Source organism: Hemitrygon akajei, chromosome 15, assembly GCF_048418815.1.
Source record: "Hemitrygon akajei chromosome 15, sHemAka1.3, whole genome shotgun sequence".
Classification (NCBI taxonomy): domain Eukaryota; kingdom Metazoa; phylum Chordata; class Chondrichthyes; order Myliobatiformes; family Dasyatidae; genus Hemitrygon; species Hemitrygon akajei.
Genome location: NC_133138.1, coordinates 48,013,744 through 48,034,813, shown reverse-complemented (window position 1 = coordinate 48,034,813; position 21,070 = coordinate 48,013,744). Strand labels below are relative to the sequence as shown.

Sequence of the window (21,070 nt, the reverse complement as noted above, 5' to 3'; positions counted from 1 at the left end):
TACATTCTTCCCATGACCACACACGTTTCCTCTGGGTGCTCCAGTTAGTCACATTGGTCACATGGGTGTAATTGGGCAGCCTGGTACTTTGCTATATCTCTAAAAAGGAAAATACCACAGTCTATCCAAACCACAAAGGTTAATAATTTTTCAAAAAAATTGTACCTCATGAAATTTACAAACAAATTGCCTTCGAGGAATGGATTTCTTGTTAGTGGACAGTGCTCCCATCCTCACCAATGTCTTTTGCATCAAAATACATGGAACACTACAGCACTGGAACAGGACTTTCAGCCCACAACATTGTGCCAAACTAATTACACTAATTATTAAATTGCTAACTAAACCTACACAAAGCCAATATAGCTTTGTAAGTTCATATGCAGATCTAGAGCCTCTTAAATGCACTTATATTTGCCTCCAGTACCATCCCTGGCAGATTCCAGGTGCCCACTACTCTAAAAACACAAAGTACACTGCAGATACGAGGAAATCTGCAGATGCTGGAAATTCAAGCAACACACACAAAATGCTGGTGGAACGCAGCAGGCCAGGCAGCATCTATAGGGAGAAGTGCTGTTGACGTTTCGGGCCGAGACCCTTCGTCAGGACTAACTGAAAGGAAAGATACTAACAGATTTGAAAGTAGGAGGGGGAGGGGAAAATGCAAAATGATAGAAGACTGGAGGGGGTGGGGTGAAGCTGAGAGCCAGAAAGGTGATTGGCAAAAGGGATACAAGTCAACTTTTATTGTCATTTCGACCATAACTGCTGGTACAGTGCATAGTAAAAATGAGACAACGTTTTTCAGGACCATGGTGTTACATGACACAGTACAAAAAACTAGACAGAACTACGTAATAAAAAAAAACAGAGAAAGCTACACGAGACCACAGACTTACACTGGACTGCATAAAGTGCACAAAAACAGAGCAGGCATTACAATAAATAATAAACAGGACAATAGGGCAAGGTGTCAGTCCAGGCTTCGGGTACTGAGGAGTCTGATAGCTTGGGGGAAGAAACTGTTACATAGTCTGGTCGTGAGAGCCCGAATGATTCGGAGCCTTTTCCCAGACAGCAGGAGGGAGAAGAGATTGTATGAGGGGTGCATGGGGTCCTTCATAATGCTGTTTCCTTTGCGGATGCAGTGTGTAGTGTAAATGTCCGTGATGGCAGGAAGAGAGACCCCGATGATCTTCTCAGCTGACCTCACTATCCACTGCAGGGTCTTGCAATCAGAGATGGTGCAATTTCCGAACCAGGCAGTGACACAGCTGCTCAGGATGCTCTCAATACAACCCCTGTAAAATGTGATGAGGATTGGGGGGGGGGGGGAAGAGAGAGATGAACTTTCCTCAGCCTTCGCAAAAAGTAGAGATGCTGCTGGGCTTTCTTTGCTATGGACCTGGTGTTGAGTACAGAGTTGGTAGTACAGAGCTAGAGAAGGGAAAGGATCATGGGACGGGAGGCCTAGGGAGAAAGAAAGGGGGGGGGGGAGCACCAGAGGGAGATGGAGAACAGAGTGATGGGCAGAGAAAAAAAAAGGAGGGAAAAAACCTAAATATATCAGGGATGGGGTTAGAAGGGGAGGAGAGGCATTAACAGAAGTTAGAGAAGTCAATGTTCAATGTACCCTGCAGATGCTGTGGTCAAATCAACACATACAAACAAGCTGGAGGAACTCAGCAGGTCAGGCAGCATCTGCGGAAACGAGCAGTCAACGTTTCGGGCTGAGACCCTCCGTCAGGACTGAAGAATGAGGGGGGCAGGGGCCCTATAAAGAAGGTGGGGGGTGGGTGGGAAGGAGAAGACTGGTAAGTGCCAGGTGAAAAATCAAGGGGTGGGGGAAGGGAAGCAGGGAGGGGATAGGCAGGAAAGATGAAGAAAGAATGTACGGGGAAAGCACTATGGGTAGTAGAAGGCAGAATCATGAGAGAGGTGATAGGCAGCTGGAGGAGGAGGCAGAGTGAAAGTGGGAGGGGGAGGGAATTACTGGAAGTTGGAGAATTCGATGTTCATACCAAAGGGCTGGAGACTACCCAGACGGTATATGAGGTGTTACTCCTCCAACCTGAGTTTAGCCTCATCATGGCAGCAGAAGAGGCCATGTATGGATATGAATGTGAAGCACAGTTGAAGTGGGTGGCAACCGGGAGATCCTGTCTGTTGTGGCGGACGGAGCGGAGGTGCTTGACGAAGCGGTCCTCCAATCTGCGTCAGGTCTCAACGATGTAGAGGAGGCCGCACCGGGAGCACCGGATGCAATAGATGACCCCAACAACATCGCAAGTGAAGTGTTGCCTCACCTGGAAGGACTGTTTGGGGCCCTGAATGGTGGTAAGAGAGGTGGTGTAGGAACAGCTGTAGCACTTATGCTTGCAGGGATAAGTACCAGGTGGGAGATCTGTGGGGAGGGACGTGTAGACCAGGCAGTCGCGGAGGGAACCATCCCTGCAGAAAGTGGAGAGGGGTAGAGAGGGAAAGATGTGCTTAGTGGTGGGGTCCTGTTGAGAGTGGTGGAAGTTGCAGAGTATAATATGCTGGATCCAGAGGCTGGTGGGGTGGTAGGTAAAGACAAGGGGAACATGGTCCCTGTTGTGGTGACGGGAGGATGGGGTGAGGGCCAAAGTGCGGGAAATGGAGGAGATGCGGGTGAGGGCATCATAGATGACAGCAGAAGGGAAACCACAATCCTTAAAGAAAGATGACATTTGAGATGTCCTGGAATGGAAAGCCTCATCTTGGGAGCAGATGCGGCGGAGACGGAGGAACTGGGAATAGGGAATAGCATTTTTGCATTTGGCAGGGTTGGAAGAGGTACAGTTGAGGTAGTTATGAGAGTCAGTGGGTTTATAGAAGATGTCAGTGGACAGTCTGTCTCCAGAGATGGAGACCGAGAGATCAAGAAAGGGGAGGGAAGTGTCCAAGAGGGACCAAGTGAATTTGAGGGCTGGGTGGAAGTTAGAGGCAAAGTCGATGAAATGACAAGCTCAGCATGGGTGCAGGAAGCAGCACCAATGTAGTCATCAATGTAGCAAAGGAAAAGTTGGGGAGCAGTACCAGTATAGATTTGGAGCATAGACTGTTCCACATAACCCATGAAGAGGCAGGTATAGCCTTACCCAACACATCTCCTTTGAACGTATCCTCTCACCGTAAATGCACACCCTCTAATATGACAGTGTCATTTACTCAACTTGAGTAAATGACACTGGCCATCTATTCAATGTATGCCTTTCATTAAAAAAGTACAACCAAATAAACAGAATATTTAATGATAGAAAGTTCAGTACAACGTAAACAACTTGCCATTTCACCCCCACCCCAAAAAACTAACACCATTTCAGTAAAAAAATTCAGATTAAATATGCACTTTCCACCTCCATTCTAACGGCATTTCATTAAAGTTTGATAACTAAAAGTGTACACCTTTTCACACTGCCTAAACAAGGACATTCTAATTCCTATTATAGCAGCATGCAACAAAATGTAGAATTTTGACAATGCAGTTTCAAATAATATTTTACTCAATTACATTTTCTTTAAGATTTACAGCACCTCCATCAAAAATGCATTACCTTAATCAAATTTAAAGTTTACTTATAACAGGTTCCAAAATACGAGTACACTGTCAAAATACTCAGAACTGTGTCAACACTTTCAAGTTCAGACACTGATTAAAGTTAAGAGTACACAGGAAAACAAAATAGCTCATTTAATGTCTCATGCCTATTCCACTCTGCAATAAAACTAAGCCTCATCTTTTATCTCAGTGCCACCTTCCTGTAATTTCTTATGCTGTAGCGGTGTGCTACGCGCAGCGCTGAAATTACGACACGGAGTCGGTAAACTGCAACCACGGAATAAGTTTATTTCAAAAACACAGTCTTGCTTTAAAGCCTGTCTCCCCCCACTCGATACTTCGAGAGGCACGTAACTGAAACTCCTTGAGGCTATGTATCTTTGTCTCTGGCTCTGGCTAATTGTCAGCCGGTTCGAGTGTGCTAGTAATTGGGTCGCCACATAACCCCCCCCCAGAACCGGCGGTACACCCCCCAATGTCCACAGTCTGGGCCGGGCCCTGTTTGGGAGGTCGGCCTCTGCGCCGCGGTGCCGGAAACTCGACCGGTTGCGCCAAGTCCACGTGGGCCGGTTTGAGTCGGTCCACCGTGAAAACCTCCTCTCTCCCCCCAACGTCCAGCACGAACGTGGACCCGTCGTTTCTGATCACCGTAAACGGCCCCTCGTAGGGCCGTTGCAGCAGTGGCCGATGCCCGCCCCGGCGTACAAACACAAACTTACAGTTCTGCAGATCTTTGGGTACGCAGGTCGGGCGCTGCCCATGCTGCGAAGTGGGCATGGGGGCCAGGGCACCGAGTCTCTCGCGTAGTCTGCCCAGGACCGCTGCGGGTTCTTCCTCTCGCCCCCTTGGGGCTGGTATGAACTCCCCGGGAACGACCAGGGGCGCGCCGTACACCAACTCGGCCGACGAAGCGTGCAGATCGTCTTTGGGCGCCGTGCGGACGCCGAGCAGGACCCAGGGAAGCTCGTCCGCCCAGTTAGCTCCTCGCAGGCGGGCCATGAGAGCCGACTTCAGGTGGCGGTAGAAACGCTCCACCAGTCCGTTCAACTGTGGGTGGTAGGCAGTGGTGTGGTGCAGCTGAGTCCCCAACAGGTTGGCCATCGCTGACCAGAGGCTGGAGGTGAACTGGGCGCCTCTGTCGGAGGTAATGTGGGCCGGGACACCAAAGCGGGACACCCGGGTGGCGATCAGCGCCCGGGCGCAAGTTTCGGAGGTGGTGTCAGTGAGCGGGACCGCCTCTGGCCATCTTGTGAACCTGTCCACGATAGTCAGGAGGTGCCGCGCCCCGCGTGACACTGGCAGGGGGCCCACGATATCCACATGAATGTGGTCGAAACGCCGGTGGGTGGGGTGGAACTGCTGCGGCGGGGCCTTGGTGTGTCGCTGCACCTTGGCCGTCTGGCAGTGCAGGCACGTTCTGGCCCAGTCACGGACCTGCTTGCGGAGTCCGTGCCAAACGAACCTGCTGGAGACCATCCGGACGGTAGTGCGGATGGAGGGGTGGGCCAAGTTATGAATGGAGTCGAACACACGTCGTCGCCAAGGTGCCGGGACGACGGGACGGGGCTGGCCGGTGGCGACGTCACAGAGTAGGGTCCTCTCACCTGGGCCTACGGGGAGGTCCTGGAACTGCAAACCGGAGACTGCGGTTCTGTAACACGGGATCTCCTCATCTGCCAACTGTGCCTCAGCCAGTGCCTCAAAGTCTACCCCTTGGGAAAGGGCGTGAATGTTAGGGCGAGAGAGCGCATCCGCCACGACATTGTCCTTACCCGAGACGTGCCGGACGTCCGTCGTGTATTCAGAGATGTAGGACAGATGGCGCTGCTGGCGGGATGACCAGGGATCGGACACCTTTGTGAATGTAAAGGTAAGCGGTTTGTGGTCCGTGAACGCGGTGAAGGGCCTACCTTCTAAGAAGTACCTGAAATGCCGGATTGCCAGGTATAGCGCCAACAGCTCCCGGTCGAAAGCACTGTACTTGAGCTCGGGTGGCCGCAGGTGTTTGCTGAAAAACGCCAGGGGTTGCCAGCGGCCCGCGATGAGCTGCTCCAGTACCCCACCGACTGCCGTGTTAGAGGCGTCCACCGTGAGGGCGGTAGGGACGTCCATTCTGGGGTGCACTAGCATCGTGGCATTCGCCAAGGCATCCTTCGTTTGAATGAAAGCGGCGGCGGACACCTCGTCCCAGGTAATGTCCTTGCCCGGACCGGACAGCAAGGCGAACAGGGGGCGCATGATCCGGGCAGCTGAAGGGAGGAAGCGGTGGTAGAAATTGACCATACCTACGAATTCCTGGAGGCCTTTGATCGTGGTGGGTCGGGGGAAATGATGGACCGCATCTACCTTAGCGGGCAGAGGGGTTGCCCCGTCTGTGGTAATCCTGTGGCCCAGGAAGTCAATGGTGTCGAGCCCGAACTGGCATTTGGCCAGGTTGATCGTTAGACCGTAGTCACTCAGCCGGGCAAAGAGCTGTCGGAGGTGGGACAGATGCTCCTGACGACTGCTGCTGGCTATGAGGATGTCGTCCAAATAGATGAATGCGAAGTCCAGGTCGCGTCCCACCGCGTCCATCAACCGCTGGAACGTCTGTGCGGCATTCTTCAGGCCGAACGGCATGCGGAGAAACTCGAAAAGGCCGAACGGGGTGATGAGAGCCGTTTTGGGGATGTCGTCCGGATGCATCGGGATTTGATGGTATCCGCGGATTAGGTCTACCTTGGAGAAGATCTGCGCGCCGTGCAGGTTGGCTGCAAAGTCCTGAATGTGCGGCACAGGGTAGCGGTCCGGTGTTGTAGCCTCGTTCAGCCTGCGGTAGTCGCCGCACGGTCTCCAGCCCCCTGTCGCCTTGGGCACCATGTGCAGGGGGGAGGCCCATGGGCTGTCGGACCGCCGAATTATCCCCAATTCCTCCATCCGCGTGAACTCCTCCTTCGCCAGTCGGAGCTTGTCCGGGGGAAGCCGCCGAGCGCGGGCATGGAGGGGTGGTCCCTGGGTCAGGATGTGGTGCTGTACACCGTGTCGGGGCATGGCTGCCGTGAACTGTGGTGCCAGAACCGATGGGAAATCCGCCAGGACCCTGGTGAAGTCGTTGCCGGACAGCGTGATGGAGCCGAGGTGAGGGGCTGGCAACTGGGCTGCACCCAGGGGGAATGTCTGAAAGGTCTCGGCGTGAACCAGTCTCTTCCTGGGCAGGTCGACCAGTAGGCTGTGAGCCCGCAAGAAATCCGCACCCAGAAGCGGTTGGGCTACGGCGGCCAGTGTGAAGTCCCACGTAAACTTGCTGGAGTCGAGCCGTAGCTGCACCGGACGGGTGCCATAAGTCCTTATGGTGCTGCCGTTCGCGGCCTGTAGGGGGGGACCCGGCGCCCTGCTGCGGGTGTCGTAACTCGTCGGAGGTATGACGCTGATCTCGGCACCGGTGTCGACCAAAAACCGGCGTCCCGACTGTTTGTCCCAGACATACAGGAGGCTATCCCAATGGCCAGCCGTCGTAGCCATCAGCGACGGCTGGCCCTGGCGTTTCCCGTGGAACTGGCAGGGCGGGCGACAATGGCGGGCATCTGCGCCCCACCGCTAGTGGTAGAAACACCAGTGTTCGTTGGGCTCCACACCCCGGCCTCTGGGTTTAGTGGGCTCTGCGGCCGGGCCTGGACTGGTTTGCCGCTGGGAGCGTGGCCGGGTGATCTGTGCGATGGGCGCCCCACTCACCTTCTTGGCGTTCCATAGCGCGTCCGCCCGGGCTGCCACCTTCCGGGGGTCGCTGAAATCCGCGTCGGACAGCGGCAGGCGTATGTCCTCGGGCAGCTGCTCCAGGAAAGCCTGCTCAAACATGAGGCAGGGTGTGTGTCCGTCGGCCAGAGACAACATTTCATTCATTAAAGCCGATGGAGGTCTGTCTCCCAAACCATCCAGGTGCAGTAAACGGGCAGCTCGCTCGCGGCGGGAGAGCCCGAAAGTCCTTATGAGCAGGGCTTTGAATTCCGTGTACTTGCCGTCCGCCGGGGGAGACTGTACGAACTCCGCGACCTGGGCCGCTGTGTCCTGGTCGAGGGAGCTCACCACGTAGTAGTAACGGGTGTCCTCTGAGGTTATTTGCCGAACATGGAATTGGGCTTCTGCTTGCTGAAACCATAGGTGAGGTCGTAGCGTCCAGAAGCTTGGCAGCTTCAAGGAAACCGCGTTAACAAACGTCTGCCATCTCCGGTCCAAAAAAACGGTTGGACCGTCGGGGTCACCAATGTAGCGGTGTGCTACGCGCAGCGCTGAAATTACGACACGGAGTCGGTAAACTGCAACCACGGAATAAGTTTATTTCAAAAACACAGTCTTGCTTTAAAGCCTGTCTCCCCCCACTCGATACTTCGAGAGGCACGTAACTGAAACTCCTTGAGGCTATGTATCTTTGTCTCTGGCTCTGGCTAATTGTCAGCCGGTTCGAGTGTGCTAGTAATTGGGTCGCCACAATGCCTTCATTTCCTTAATATCCAAAGTTTGGTGGAGAGCATTCTAACTGGTTGCATCACAGCCTGGTAGAGGCTCCAATGCACAGGATTGCAAGAAGCTGTGGAGGGTTGTAGTCTCATCCAGCTCCATCATGGGTACAACCAGAGATATCTTCAAGGAGGCAGAGCCTGAAGAAAGCAGCATCCATCATTAAGGACCCTCACTCATTATTACCATCAAGGATAATGTATAGAAGCAAGACGACCCACAGATGATTCAGAAATAGCTTCTTTCCTGTGTCATCTGATTTTTGAACAGTCTATGAACCCAAGAATACTACTTTGTTATTCCATTTTTTGGTACTATTTATTTTGTAATTTATGGGAATTTTATGCCTGCACTATACTGCTGCTGCCAAACAACAAACTTCACATTATATAATGCAATGATATTAAATTTGATTCTGCTTCTAAAGTCCACCTGTCATGAAGACACTCGCCAATTTGCACCTCCATAGCCTTCTTGGGAAGAAATTTCTAAACATTCACTATACCCTGGATGAAATTTCTTCTCTCCTCAATCTTGAATGGTCTTCCTGTGATAATGTGATGCTGGCTCTAGGTACTCCAAGAGAAAAAAAAGCATTGTCATTACATCTCCTATTGAGCCTCTTAAGAATGCCATTTTCAATGCAACTGGCTCTCATTCTTCAATACAAGCTCAATTTGCTTAATCTTTACACCTGAATCGGATACTGCCCATCCTAGAACTCAATATGGTGAACTTTCATTGCACTCCCTTATTTTTCCTTAGTTTGAGGAAACCAGACAAACACAATATTGTGAGTGACTTCCTGTCACCCAATCCAAAGGAACAAATTAAATTGGACACATGGCAGATGTTATGATAATTCAAGGAGTGTCAAGCAGAATGAGTGACAGTTACAGAAGAGTGAGAAGGTAGCAAAAGAACTGACAACTGTCAGCCCAGGACCACCCAATATTCCTCATCCACTGTTGCAGGAAGAGGAACACCATCAAATGACAGCCCTGTTGTGATCTTGCGCTTGGGTTCATCAGACTGATACACGGTTGAAAATAAATCAGGATGTTCATGAAAGACAACAAAAAGATTACAAGATTGGTAGCAAATAATTTAAAGGCAACAAAGGCAGCACCATTAGGAAAAGTGACTGGTAGTGTAGTGAATGTGTTAAGTTTTATGGAGCATCTTAAAAAGAAGCAAGAGGCTGAAGAAAGGAATTCCAGAGCCAAGTGCTTTAGGGAGTTGATGGCACTGCCAACTAACAGGGCAATGAAAAGCAAACTGGGAAAGCGCATAAGAAACAAGCTGAAGTGACAGCCTGTTTGTGTTTGGTAGCACTGGTAATAGGACTGCTCAATGATGTCCACAGGACTAGAGAAGTTACAAAAATAGGGAAAGCTAACAAATCAGATGGATTTGAACACAACAATAATCATTTTAAAACTGAAGCACTGACATTTGCTGATTGATTAGAAGGCAATCTTGGCCACCTAGTAAACTGGATACATGCTATTCTGTAAGAAAGGAACAATACTCCAAAAGTAAAGAAATAGAGGCTTTTACACTTGCTATGCCCTTGACCGCCTTGGATATTCTGAAGTCAATAATCCAACTGATACTAAACACAAGATAAAGTAATGAACAAGATGAATCAAGGCCTAACATTAATCATAATGCATAAAACAGTACACACCCTTAGGCCCACGATGTCATGTTGACCTTTTATAATCGAATGCTTCTTTTCTGTAGAGCCCTCCATTTTTAGAAACATAGAAACAGAAAACCTACAGCACAATGCAGGCCCTTTGGCCCACAAAGCTGTGCCAAACATGTCCTTACCTTAGAACTACCCAGGCTTACCCATAGCCCTCTATTTTTCTAAGCTCCATGTATCCATCCAGGAGTCTCTTAAAAGACCCTATCGTTTCCACTTCTACCACCGCCGCCGGCAGACCATTTCATGCACTCACCGCTCTGAGTAAAAACAACTTACCCCTGACATCTCTGTACCTACTTCCAAGCACCTTAAAACAATGCCCTCTCGTGCTAGCCATTTCTGCCCTGGGAAAAAGCCTCTTACTATCCACACGATCAATGCCTCTCATTATCTTGCACACCTCTATCAGGCCACCTCTCATCCTTCGTCGCTCCAACAAGGCCGAGTTCACTCAACCTGTTCTCATAAGGCATGCTCCCCAATCCAGGCAACATCCTTGTAAATCTCCTCTGCACCATTTCTATGGTTTCTATGTCCTTCCTGTAGTGAGGTGACCAGAATTGAGCACAGTATTCCAAGTGGGGTCTGACCTGGGTCCTATATAGCTACTTTACCTCTCGGCTCCTAAACTCAGTCTTACGATTGATGAAGGCCAATGCTCCATATGCCTTCTTAACCACATAGTCAACCTGCATAGCAGCTTTGAGCATCCTACAGACTTGGACTCCAAGATCCCTCTGATCCTTCACACTGCCAAGTCTTGCCATTAATACCATATAAGAGTCTCTTAAACATCCCTAATGTACCTGCCTCTATCAGTACTTCCAGCAATCTGTGCACCCCCCCCCTTACTCTGCGTACTTAGCTCTGACACACCCCCATACTTTCATACAATCACCTTAAAAATAAGGAAGTAGGTTACAATATTGTCTCTACACTGTTATTGGTGAATTTGGCCAGTATTGCAAGTTAGATTTTAGAAGCAACTTCTCAGCAGGGATTATTCAAATTTTGGACAGATGTGCTCACTGAGTTGAATCTTGGCACAAAGGGAGAACAATAATCCTTGGAAACAGAATTAACACTAAAACATGAGAATTCAATTGAAGTTCAAAAAAAAATCAAATGTAAAGGCCAATGGGTGAAACCCAATCAAGAGAAACTGTGATTAAAAAAAATTAGTTCAAAGAAACAAAAAGATATTTCACTGCTTTATTGAAGGCCATGGTATCATGATAAAGAATGAAAAACAGTGTAGCAAGGATGAGTTATCCAAAATAAGTTGACAAATGCACAGTGTGGTCATAGCATTAAGATTTTATTGATGTTTGTGCAGGGCATCAAAATAAAGATGCAGATTGAGAACTGCTGATAGCCCTACAGGATAGCAAATCAACTAAAAGGTCGCAAGAACCACCCATGACCTTCTATTTGAGAAAAAAAATTAATATTGAATGTGCAAAGTTATATAATAGCAACTTGTTTGTGGAAAAAACCTCCTACAAAAGGATCAAAAGAAAAGTTACAACTGCCAACTTGACAGCAAGTAGCACTGCTGTACTGGTTAGCTCAAGTGATCTGGGTTTTAAATCTTGTTCCTGGGTATAGTGCATAGTTTATACATTCTTTGGGGGGGGGGGGGGTGGGGTGGTGGTGGTGATGGGTCTGTGCGTGTCAGTGAGAAATTAGGTCACAGTGAAACAGGGGGGTAACACGATGGATGGGAAAATTCTGACAGTCAACACAAGCTATATGCCCCCTTCCAGGTCATGAGAAAAACTTGTTGAAAAGACATGAATTGTAAGATGACTGTATTAACTGACACTGACTGGTTGGGGATCAGCTACATATATAATCTATATTAATGATTTAGATATACTGATTAGGGCTCAATCTAAATTTGATTACATTTAAAAAAGCTTAGCTAAGACAATGCAGAAACACAAGTGAAATTTGAAGACAAGGTGGTGGCAGATAAGAAAAACCTTGTGAAATAGCAAGGAACACAGAATGGTGTTCAAATTTAGGTGACCTTGCTAAAAAAAACATTAATGTGTGGTATTGCAAACAACTAGGATGTCAAATGACATTGGCCTTAATTTCAAGGGATCCAAGGGAGGTAGTATTTTTTTCCTGCAATTGAACAGGCCACTGCGAAAACCACATCTAGAGTACTATGTGGAGACCAGGTCTCCAGAATTGAAGGGCAGACTTGTCTTAAGGTTCACAGTATTAACTGGCTGAAACTTCACATCAAAACTACATTGCACTGAATATACAAACTTCCAAAAGTGTACAAAAAGTTTCCTCACCAGAGCACAGCTCAAGAAGCAGAAATACAAAGTTGATAGCAGACCAGAGAAAGAGAAAGAAATCTGCTGTATTTTGTTGGAACCAGATATTTAAAAAGCCACACAAAAGCAATCAGGAGTACTCCCATTAGTACACAAGCCTACTTACCCACCACTAAACTGCTGGTGATCCCACTGACATTAATTAGCCACAAAAAGCATTTATTGTGAATTAAAATGACGTGTTTTCAACCTTAACATGACAAAACTTAGATTAAGCAACCAGTTCTCAAAATCAAACTACTCCAGAATAATCATGGAGTGCAGAGATAACCGCCTCTGACATCTACTCTCTCTCCTCACCAAACGCTTTAATGCAAACTGTCTCCCATTTTCTCCAAGCAGCTGAAGAAATTAATGATAGCCAACTGCCTTTATTACTCCTTCATCCCAGCCTTGGCACAAGTTTTCACTTTTTTCTTTCAACCCCGCTTCAATGTCTCCTGGTACCTGACATCCTGTCCCAGCTCCTTTATTTCTTTTTGCACTAACCAGCCCTTCTTGGCAGGCTAGCACATTGTATTAACTTTTTGATTGGAGGTCCAAAGTCCTTTTCTTCATATCTACCATCAGAACTTCTTTCCCAAAATTCACCTCTATACTTGTAAACAACTACCGTAGATTCCGTACTACAGAGCGCACCTGATTAAAAGCCGCAAGCTCTAATTTTAGAAAGAAAATCAATTTTGTACTTGTACAAGCTGCACCGGATTTTAAGCCGCAGGTGTCCCACGTTGTAATATGAGATATTTACACAGAAAGATATTACACGTGAGGATTTTTTAACTTTTAATTAAATCCGTATGGTAACATAAACAAATACATATTGCAAATGCTTTTTTTCGAACCGTGCCTGTAACACGGCTACTTTTAAATATACATACGTATCGGTAACACACAAATTACGTTGCGTATACTTTTTTACTGAACAGTGCACGAACAACATTCCAATATCTCCTAACGACTGGTAAAAAAATATATACTGCAGCCTACCAGGAAAAGTTATTGATCGCCTTTAACTTAAAAGCAGCGTTCTCACGCGGGTCTAATGCGCTCACCGGTATTTTCCCACAAGACGCGGCGAAACCGGATGTGACGTCATAGCATCCCGGGATGTAGTACAGAAAACAAATATACTTAAAACACTTCTAACTTTAACTAGAAAATACTAACAAATGAATTACTAAGCGAAAATATTATAAACTAAATAACTGCCATAAAGGCAGCACAATGCTTCGAGTGTTTTCCATGTTGATGAGGGTGAGTACAAATGACTGATTTACAATAATTTAATTGTGAAAGTGCGCTTGATTTATCGTACAATTTCATTGGACCTCTGTGAACTACTCATCAATTTTATTGGTCTACTGTTATGAGGCAAAATGTTTTTGGCGGCATGAAAAAAAACCATGCATTAGCCGCACCGTAGTAAAGGCCGCAGTGTTCAAAGCTGTTCAAAGCGTGGGAAAAAAGTAGCGGCTTATAATCCGGCATCTACGGTACCTTTCTCTTTCTAAACTTATTGTATATCCCACAGCCTCAAATTTATTGGAATACCAATCACAGCTAATATTCTGGATTAAAGAATTCAAAAGATAATGTTTAATGTAGGAAAATGGCACTCAGTTAAAAGATCAGGTATGATCTTTGAGGGGCTGAATGATTTACTCCTGCTATTTTAATTCTTATGTTCACAGTACACACACTAAGTTTTCTAGCATTTCTATTATTACAGTGGATTCGCGTTAATTGGACTATTGGTTAATCGGTGCATACTCTTTTTTGAACAAAAACAAACCAAGAAAATTGCCGGGATTCCGTTCATTTATTTGGGATACTGTGTCGCTTAATTGGGGCTGGGAACTTGCAGAACAGGTTCTAAATAGTAATTCATGCGCACTTGTGTGGCCGTTAAGATGCTACTCCGTCCTTAAAGCAGAGAGTTTTTAAATGGTGTCAGTTGCATGTTCTTGTGTTCACTGATAGTTGTCGAGAAGTACGCAGCAAGACTATTCTGAACTGGTTCGCTCACTGCATTTTGAAGGATTCAAGGCTTGGAGATGCCAGAAACAAACAGGAGTGAAAATGAAACAATTTCACTACTACATATTACTTCTACAAGTTAGGAACTACAACGATCATCTTGAATGTTACAATTAAAATGAAGTTTTGGAGGATGCAATTATCAAAGCATTGTATGAAGGAAGTCCATTATCTGCACTAGGTTTCGCCACTGATTTTGTTCATTGCATACACTGGATGAATTCCTTCATCAATGACTATTAGGAACTAAACACAATTTTTAAGTACTGTAGGACTATTGGCACAGCTCTAATTTATACTGTATTCCACTTAAATACATAACTTGTTACTCAGTTAAACAGTAGTTTGTCTTTCTTATACCTTTTTAACTATTTCCATGGAACTTCAGCTAATTGGGACAGCCGGAATCCACTGTATTTCATATTTCCGGCACTAAGCATATTGCTTTGGAAAAATTTTGCTAAAATTTAAAAATCACTGATCAGATCCTTTTTCAATATAGCAAAAGTTACAAATTCTTCATCTTAATCCATCAAAAACATAACTTGCTGATCACACCAACTTTCTGCAACACCTCCCTGCAGTCAATTTTGCTAGTTAAAAACTGACACCATTCTTATTTACACAAGTATTGCTGGGGGAGGGAATCATAACCCTGTGTTCTTTTCCCACAGTACCTCTGATAACTCCCCATTAATTATTATACGCCTCCATTTCCCATCCATGTGATTCGCTTCGGCAATGCAATCCAAAATCACTATGAATTTCTATAGTTGACACCATGCTTTACCATGTTCAGCTGCTTAACTAAAATCTATTGCTGATTAAATATCAATTTCTTCCAATTTTTACCAAGATTAAAGACCTCACCTGCTACATCTATCATAAATTCTGATCTCTAACCAACTCTAAAACTGAGGATACAACTAATCTGGTTCAATGTGTGAGACTCCCAAATTAGGTTTCAAACCATATTCCTATTTCTGCTGCACAGCATCACCAACATTCTGTGCCAGTTCATTTATTGCCAAAATCCTTGTGCTAACCCGCATTACATCCAGCCTCGCCTATTCTAACACACTTGACCAGCCTCTCATTTCACTACTTGTAAACACAAGGCTGTCCAAACATTCCTACTTGTATCCTAATTCACAGCAAATCCCATTTACCCATCAGACCTGTACTTGCAGACTAATATGAAACAGATCTTGATTTTCACTCAAATTTTATAATTCTTTCATTGTCTTGTCTCTAAATGGTCAGTCCAACAATCCATTCAACCCTTAGCCGTGCCCAATTGCAACTGTCACAATTGAAAGCCATACCTCCAGTTATATCCCTCTTCTCTCCTTTTCTTATTCATTTAAAAAGCTTATTAAAATAGAAATCTTTGACCAAGCTTCTTCTGACCAACTTGGTACTCTTTGCTTATTTTTATTTGAAAAGCATCTAATAATTGTCCTACGTTTAAAGTCCTAAACAAGTATCAATTGGAAATATTCACATTCATTTACACAAGACTTAAAATTTCAGGTCCATGACCATATGACCATAGGATACAGAAGAGTTAGGCCATTTGGCCCATTGAGTCCATTCTGCCATTCTATCATGGCTAATGACTGTCTCTCAACCCCATTATCCTACCTTCTCCTTGTAATCTTTGACGCCTATCAACTTCCAGTTTAAATATAGTCAATGACTTGGCCTCCACAGCCATCTGCGGCATGAATTCCACAGATTCACTGCCCTCTGGCTAAACAAATTCCACTGTGCTCTCTGGTCCAAGACCATCATCCTCTCTACATCCACTATGTCTAGGCCTTTTAATATTTGATAGGTTTTAATGAGATCCCCCTTTATTCTTCAAAACTCCACTGAGTACAGGCCCAGAGCCAAACACTCTTCATACATTAACACTTCCACTCCTGGAATCATTCTCATGAACCTCCTTTAGACCCTTTCCAGTATCAGCTCATCTTTTCTTAGACAAGGGGCTCAGTACTCCAAGTGCAATCTGACCAAAGTGTCAGCATTACATTCTTGTGTTGATATTCTAGTCCTCTTGAAATGAATGTTAGATTCCATTTGCATTCCTTACCACCAACTCAACTTGCAAGCTAACTTTTAGTGAATCCTGCACAAGTACTCCCAACTCTCTTACCACCTTGGATTTCTGAATTTTCTCCCCATTTATAAAGTAGTCTACACTTTATTCCTTCTGCCAAAGTGCATGACCATACACTTCCCTACACTATATTTCATCTGCCACCTCATTGCCCATTCCCCCAATCTCTTCCTGCTTCCTCAACACTACTGCCTCTTCACCTAGCTTTGTATATACACAAACTTGGCCACAAAGCCATGAATTCTGCCATCCAAATCATTGACATATAACGTGAAAAGAAGCTGTCCAAACACCAAACCCTGTGGTAGACCACTACTCACCAGCAGTCAACCAGAAAAGGCCCCCTTTAATCCCACTGTTTGCCTCCTGTCAGTTAGCCAATCTTCTATACATTCTTTCTTGTAGTAGCTTAGGCTCTTAATTTATTAAGCAGCCTCATGTGCAGTAGTTTGCCGAATGCCTTCTGGAATTCCAAGTACACATCACCAATTCTTTGTCTATCCTGCCTGTTACTTCCTCTAAAAATTCCAATAGCTTTATTGGGCAAGATTTTCCCTCAAGGAAACCATGGCTTATTTTTAATCACATGCCTCCAAAGACCTTGAAACCTCATCTTTAATAAAGAACTCCCAACATCATCTTAACCACTTAAGTCAAGATAACAGGACTTTAATTTCCTTTATTCTGCCTCCCTCCCTTCTGAAACAGTGGCGAGGCACTTACAATTTTCCAGTCCTCCAGAAGCATTCTAGAATTTAGTGATTTGTGAAAGATCATTACTAATGCCTCCACAATCTCTTCAGTTACCTCTTTCAGAACCCTGGGGTATATTCCATCTGGTCAGGTGACTTCAGACTTTGCAGTTTCCCAAGCACTTTCTCTTAAGTAATACTGCTAATGTCTTCCACAGTGAAGACTAAATGAAAATACTTATTACGTTTGTTCATCATTTCTTTGTCCCGCAGTAGTACCACTCCAGCGTAATTTTCCAATAGCCATTCTCCCCCTATTTTACTCTAAAACTTTTGGCAGCCTCTTTTATATATTACTGGCTAGCTTACCTTCATATTTCATCTTTTCTCCCAGAGCTTTATTTTTAAAAAAGTTGCCTGTTAGTTTATTTTAAAAAAGCTTCTCAACTCTCCAACTTCTCAATAATTTTTACTATATTATATGCCCTCTCATTTGCTTTTATGCTGTCTTTGACTTCTCATTAGCTACAGTTGTCATTTTCCCTTTGGAATACTTAAATCATATTTGGGATGCATCGATCCTGTACTTTCCAAATTACTCCCAGAAGCCCCAGCTATTGCTGTTCTGCCATCATCCCCACTAGTGTTCCATTCCAATCAACTTTAACCAGCTCTTTTCTCATGCCCTTTACTCTAGTGTAATACTAATACATCTGATTTTAGTTTCACCTTCTCAAACTGCAGGGTTTATTGTATCATTTTATGATCACTGCCTCCTAAAGGTTCCTTTACAGTTTGTTAGAAGTGAAAAACCATTGGTCTGAAACGCTAGCCATTTCTCTCTTCACACATGATACTAGGTCTGCCGAGTACTTCCAGAATTTCCTAGTTTTCATTCAGATTTTCAGCACCTGTAACTCTTTCCCTTCCTTCCATTTTGCAATCATTGAAAGCATAAAAATTAAAAATACATTTCCTCTGTCAGCCATACACATGAGAAAGCTTACTATTATGAGGAATGTTTCCGAATAACATAATTCCAACAAAAATTGTGCAGATAAAATTTTACTGGGGATAAATGGTAGGAGTAGTTATAACTGAGATGAAAGAATAAAGCATCTTTATTGCTAAAATCCAAGCAAACAGTAAGTGCATGTACAACACTTTTCAGCCACTGCAACTTTCTGCCTTGTTTTCATTTGGCAGTTGAAAGGACAGCCAATTAAAGTTGTTAACATCTGATACTTTGATAAACAATTTAGCTTACTCTTTAGTGAAACTATAGATATTGAGTACAAATTGGAAAAAAAATCACCGCCTTAAAGAGTTAGGAATTTGTTGTCGATCCATATGCATACAAGTTCATTGAATTCAAGCACCCAACCAGAAATATTAATGGGATAATGATAACATTAAGTAGATGGATATTTAGTGGCAGGAAAATATGAAAATTGTCAAAGAATTAGCATAAGTGAGCTGTGACAGTACAAACATACTCAGTTCATTAGTGAAAAATCCAATTCTTCTGACTACAAGCTTGAACTTTGTTTTAACACATGGGGAACAGAAAACAAAATTACTAAAATGTCCAATCTACAAAGCAAACCCATGGAAGAATGGCACTTTATGCTTACACCTCATAAGGTTAAGTATTTCTTGCATATTACAAGTCTTAATATCTAAAGAGCTATTTCGATCTGTAATTCACGTTTCCAGAGTAGCTCAAAAGAATATTGAGCAAATGCACGTGGTAAATAAACATTGGGGGGTTTGATTTTCCTTAGGATTACCGTCAAAGAATACTGTGAATTACAAATAACGATTACTACTGTAAAATGCACACACAGGACAAGTTCTTCTTTGTATTGGTTATCTAATTCGAAGTGCGCGTCTATGAAGCAAACACGTAGTCTTAAAAACTTAACTGTTATATTAATAACTTAACTGTTATAATAAAAACGTGGTAGCAAAGTCAAAGGCTTGAGAATTGCACGGGAAAACTATTATTTTCTCCCAAATGTAATAATTTCTTCTACCTTTCTTTTCTAATACACTAACCACATTCACTTACCAACTGATAGTATGAAGTGCAATAGCAAACACAGAAAAATATAACAATTTGCTGCCTGGCTGATTACCAACAAATCACGCATCCCTAGTATTACCATTATTAAACTGGGACGCAACAAAAACTACGTTCGAAATCAACCTACCTTCATTGCGGATGTCCTGCCCCTAAACTGCAGCCATTGGTGCTGAAAAACCCGCCGCTCACCGCATTGGCGAGCGACCTGCCTTGGAGTGGCATGTACGCCTGTCAATCAAACCAGCACACACACTTCCGCCACAAAGCTAGGTCACTCTGTCGTTCAAATAAAAGCTCCCCAGTACTAACAACGTGTAGGCCTCACGTTTACTACATAAAAGAAGCGACTTAGTTTTTCCATTGAACCAAGACTCTACAGACTTTTAGAGAAATACAATACTCTAGTAAAACGAATGAGGTTGACGATCTTGAAAAAAAACTAAGTTATTTTTTAAAAAAAACTTGAGTTGGAAGTTCTGAATTTAAATATAAAATCTCGCACGATTCAGAGCTCATATGTTTACACACTACAATAAATACCTTTTAATTAAGCAAAGCAGGGAACTAATGAAACCGTAATCCAATATGTTGGAAGTAAAGAAGAAACATTTTTTGTACCTGCGAACACATAACAAAAGTTCTAGAGCTTTCTTGCTTTCGCCTATAAACCCAGCAGCGAGCCCGTTCTAAAAGCAAACAATCATCATGGCGCCCGCTTTCCATTATTTCCCGGAGAGTTTCCCCCCACCTCGGGGCGCGCTGATTGGCTGCCGCGCGGACCGTACCACTCGGCCTCGCGGGAAGGAAAACAAATGGAGGGAGATCGGCGCGGCAATGGGCGAGCTGGCGGCACGTGTCGCGGCTCGCGGGGCGGCGCCAGTAACCGACGGGGCGGGCGCGCGCCTGGCGCGGAACCCCGCCTCCCTGGCTCGTTGTCTTTCACCGCGGTACCCTGTCATCTCCGCTGAGCGGTCATTGCGAGCACCGCGGCGGGGTATGTGCCGGGGCACGATGTCTCGCCGATGCTGCAACGGCCGCGATACCTTCTGTTATATTTGTGGCGAGTATACGCTGAAATCTCAAAGGCGGAGCATGACTCCTCTCATTAAGAAAGCCTACGAGCTGTACTTTGGGTGTAAAGTTGGCGACCAGGACAAAGCCTGGGCTCCTCGCGTTTGTTGCGCAACCTGCGCCGTTGTTCTCAGAGCCTGGCTCAGGGGCGCTCGGAAGTCAATGCCGTTCGCTGTCCCGATGATATGGCGAGAACAGAAGGATCATGTGACAGACTGCTACTTCTGTCTGACCAGTGTGTCTGGTTTCTCTGCTAAAAACAAGAAATCCATTGATTATCCCAATCTCCCTTCAGCCATGAGACCTGTGCCGCATGATAATAATTTTCCAGTCCCGAAGCCACCAGAGACATGGAGTCTAGAGGAGACAGATGAAGATGCCATGATGCACGAGCCAGGAATAGAAAACGACATTGACACCGATGCAGATTTTAAACCTTTGTCGAGTGAGCCTCATTTGTTAACTCAATCTGAGTTAAATGATCTAGTCAGAGACTTGGGTTTGTCAAAGCCAAAAGCAGAATTACTGTGTTCAAGATTGCAGCGATGGAATCTGCTGTCACCAGGTACAAAAAATTCTGTGAAAGATTTCTATACTTGAGACAGAAGTTTCGCAGAGTAACTGATGCCAAGATTAAGGAAAGCATTTTTGTTGATCCACAATTCAAACAGGTCATCGGAGAATTCGGAGAACTATTAGTAGGACCAGAGAAAATCACATGGAAGGCATTTAATGGTGTTGACATTTTACTTGGCAACTATAGAGCACCAAACTACATGCAGCTGATTAACAACATGCTTTCAGCATTCAAAGTCATGAAGTGCAACATGTCACTTTGCATTTTCTGCATTCCCGTTTAGACCTTTTCCCTTGCAAATCTTGGCACTGTCAGTGACAAGCATGGTGGA

At 45.1% G+C, this 21,070-nt stretch overlaps 1 protein-coding gene across 5 annotated transcripts in view; it reads right to left on the bottom strand.

Annotated features, from left to right (window-relative positions):
• Positions 1 to 20,158, bottom strand: part of LOC140739328 (CCR4-NOT transcription complex subunit 6) — an 89,171-nt gene extending 69,013 nt beyond the window's left edge. Inside the window, exon 1 of one of the 5 annotated variants that reach the window (XM_073067526.1) lies at positions 20,135 to 20,158. The gene's annotated coding sequence lies outside the window, so the exon portion shown is untranslated. Of the gene's footprint in view, positions 1 to 19,076; positions 19,169 to 19,631; positions 19,855 to 20,134 lie in introns of those variants that run through there. The other 4 variants (XM_073067521.1, XM_073067523.1, XM_073067524.1 and 1 more) reach the window with 4 other exon arrangements.
• Positions 20,159 to 21,070: the final 912 nt, after the last annotated feature.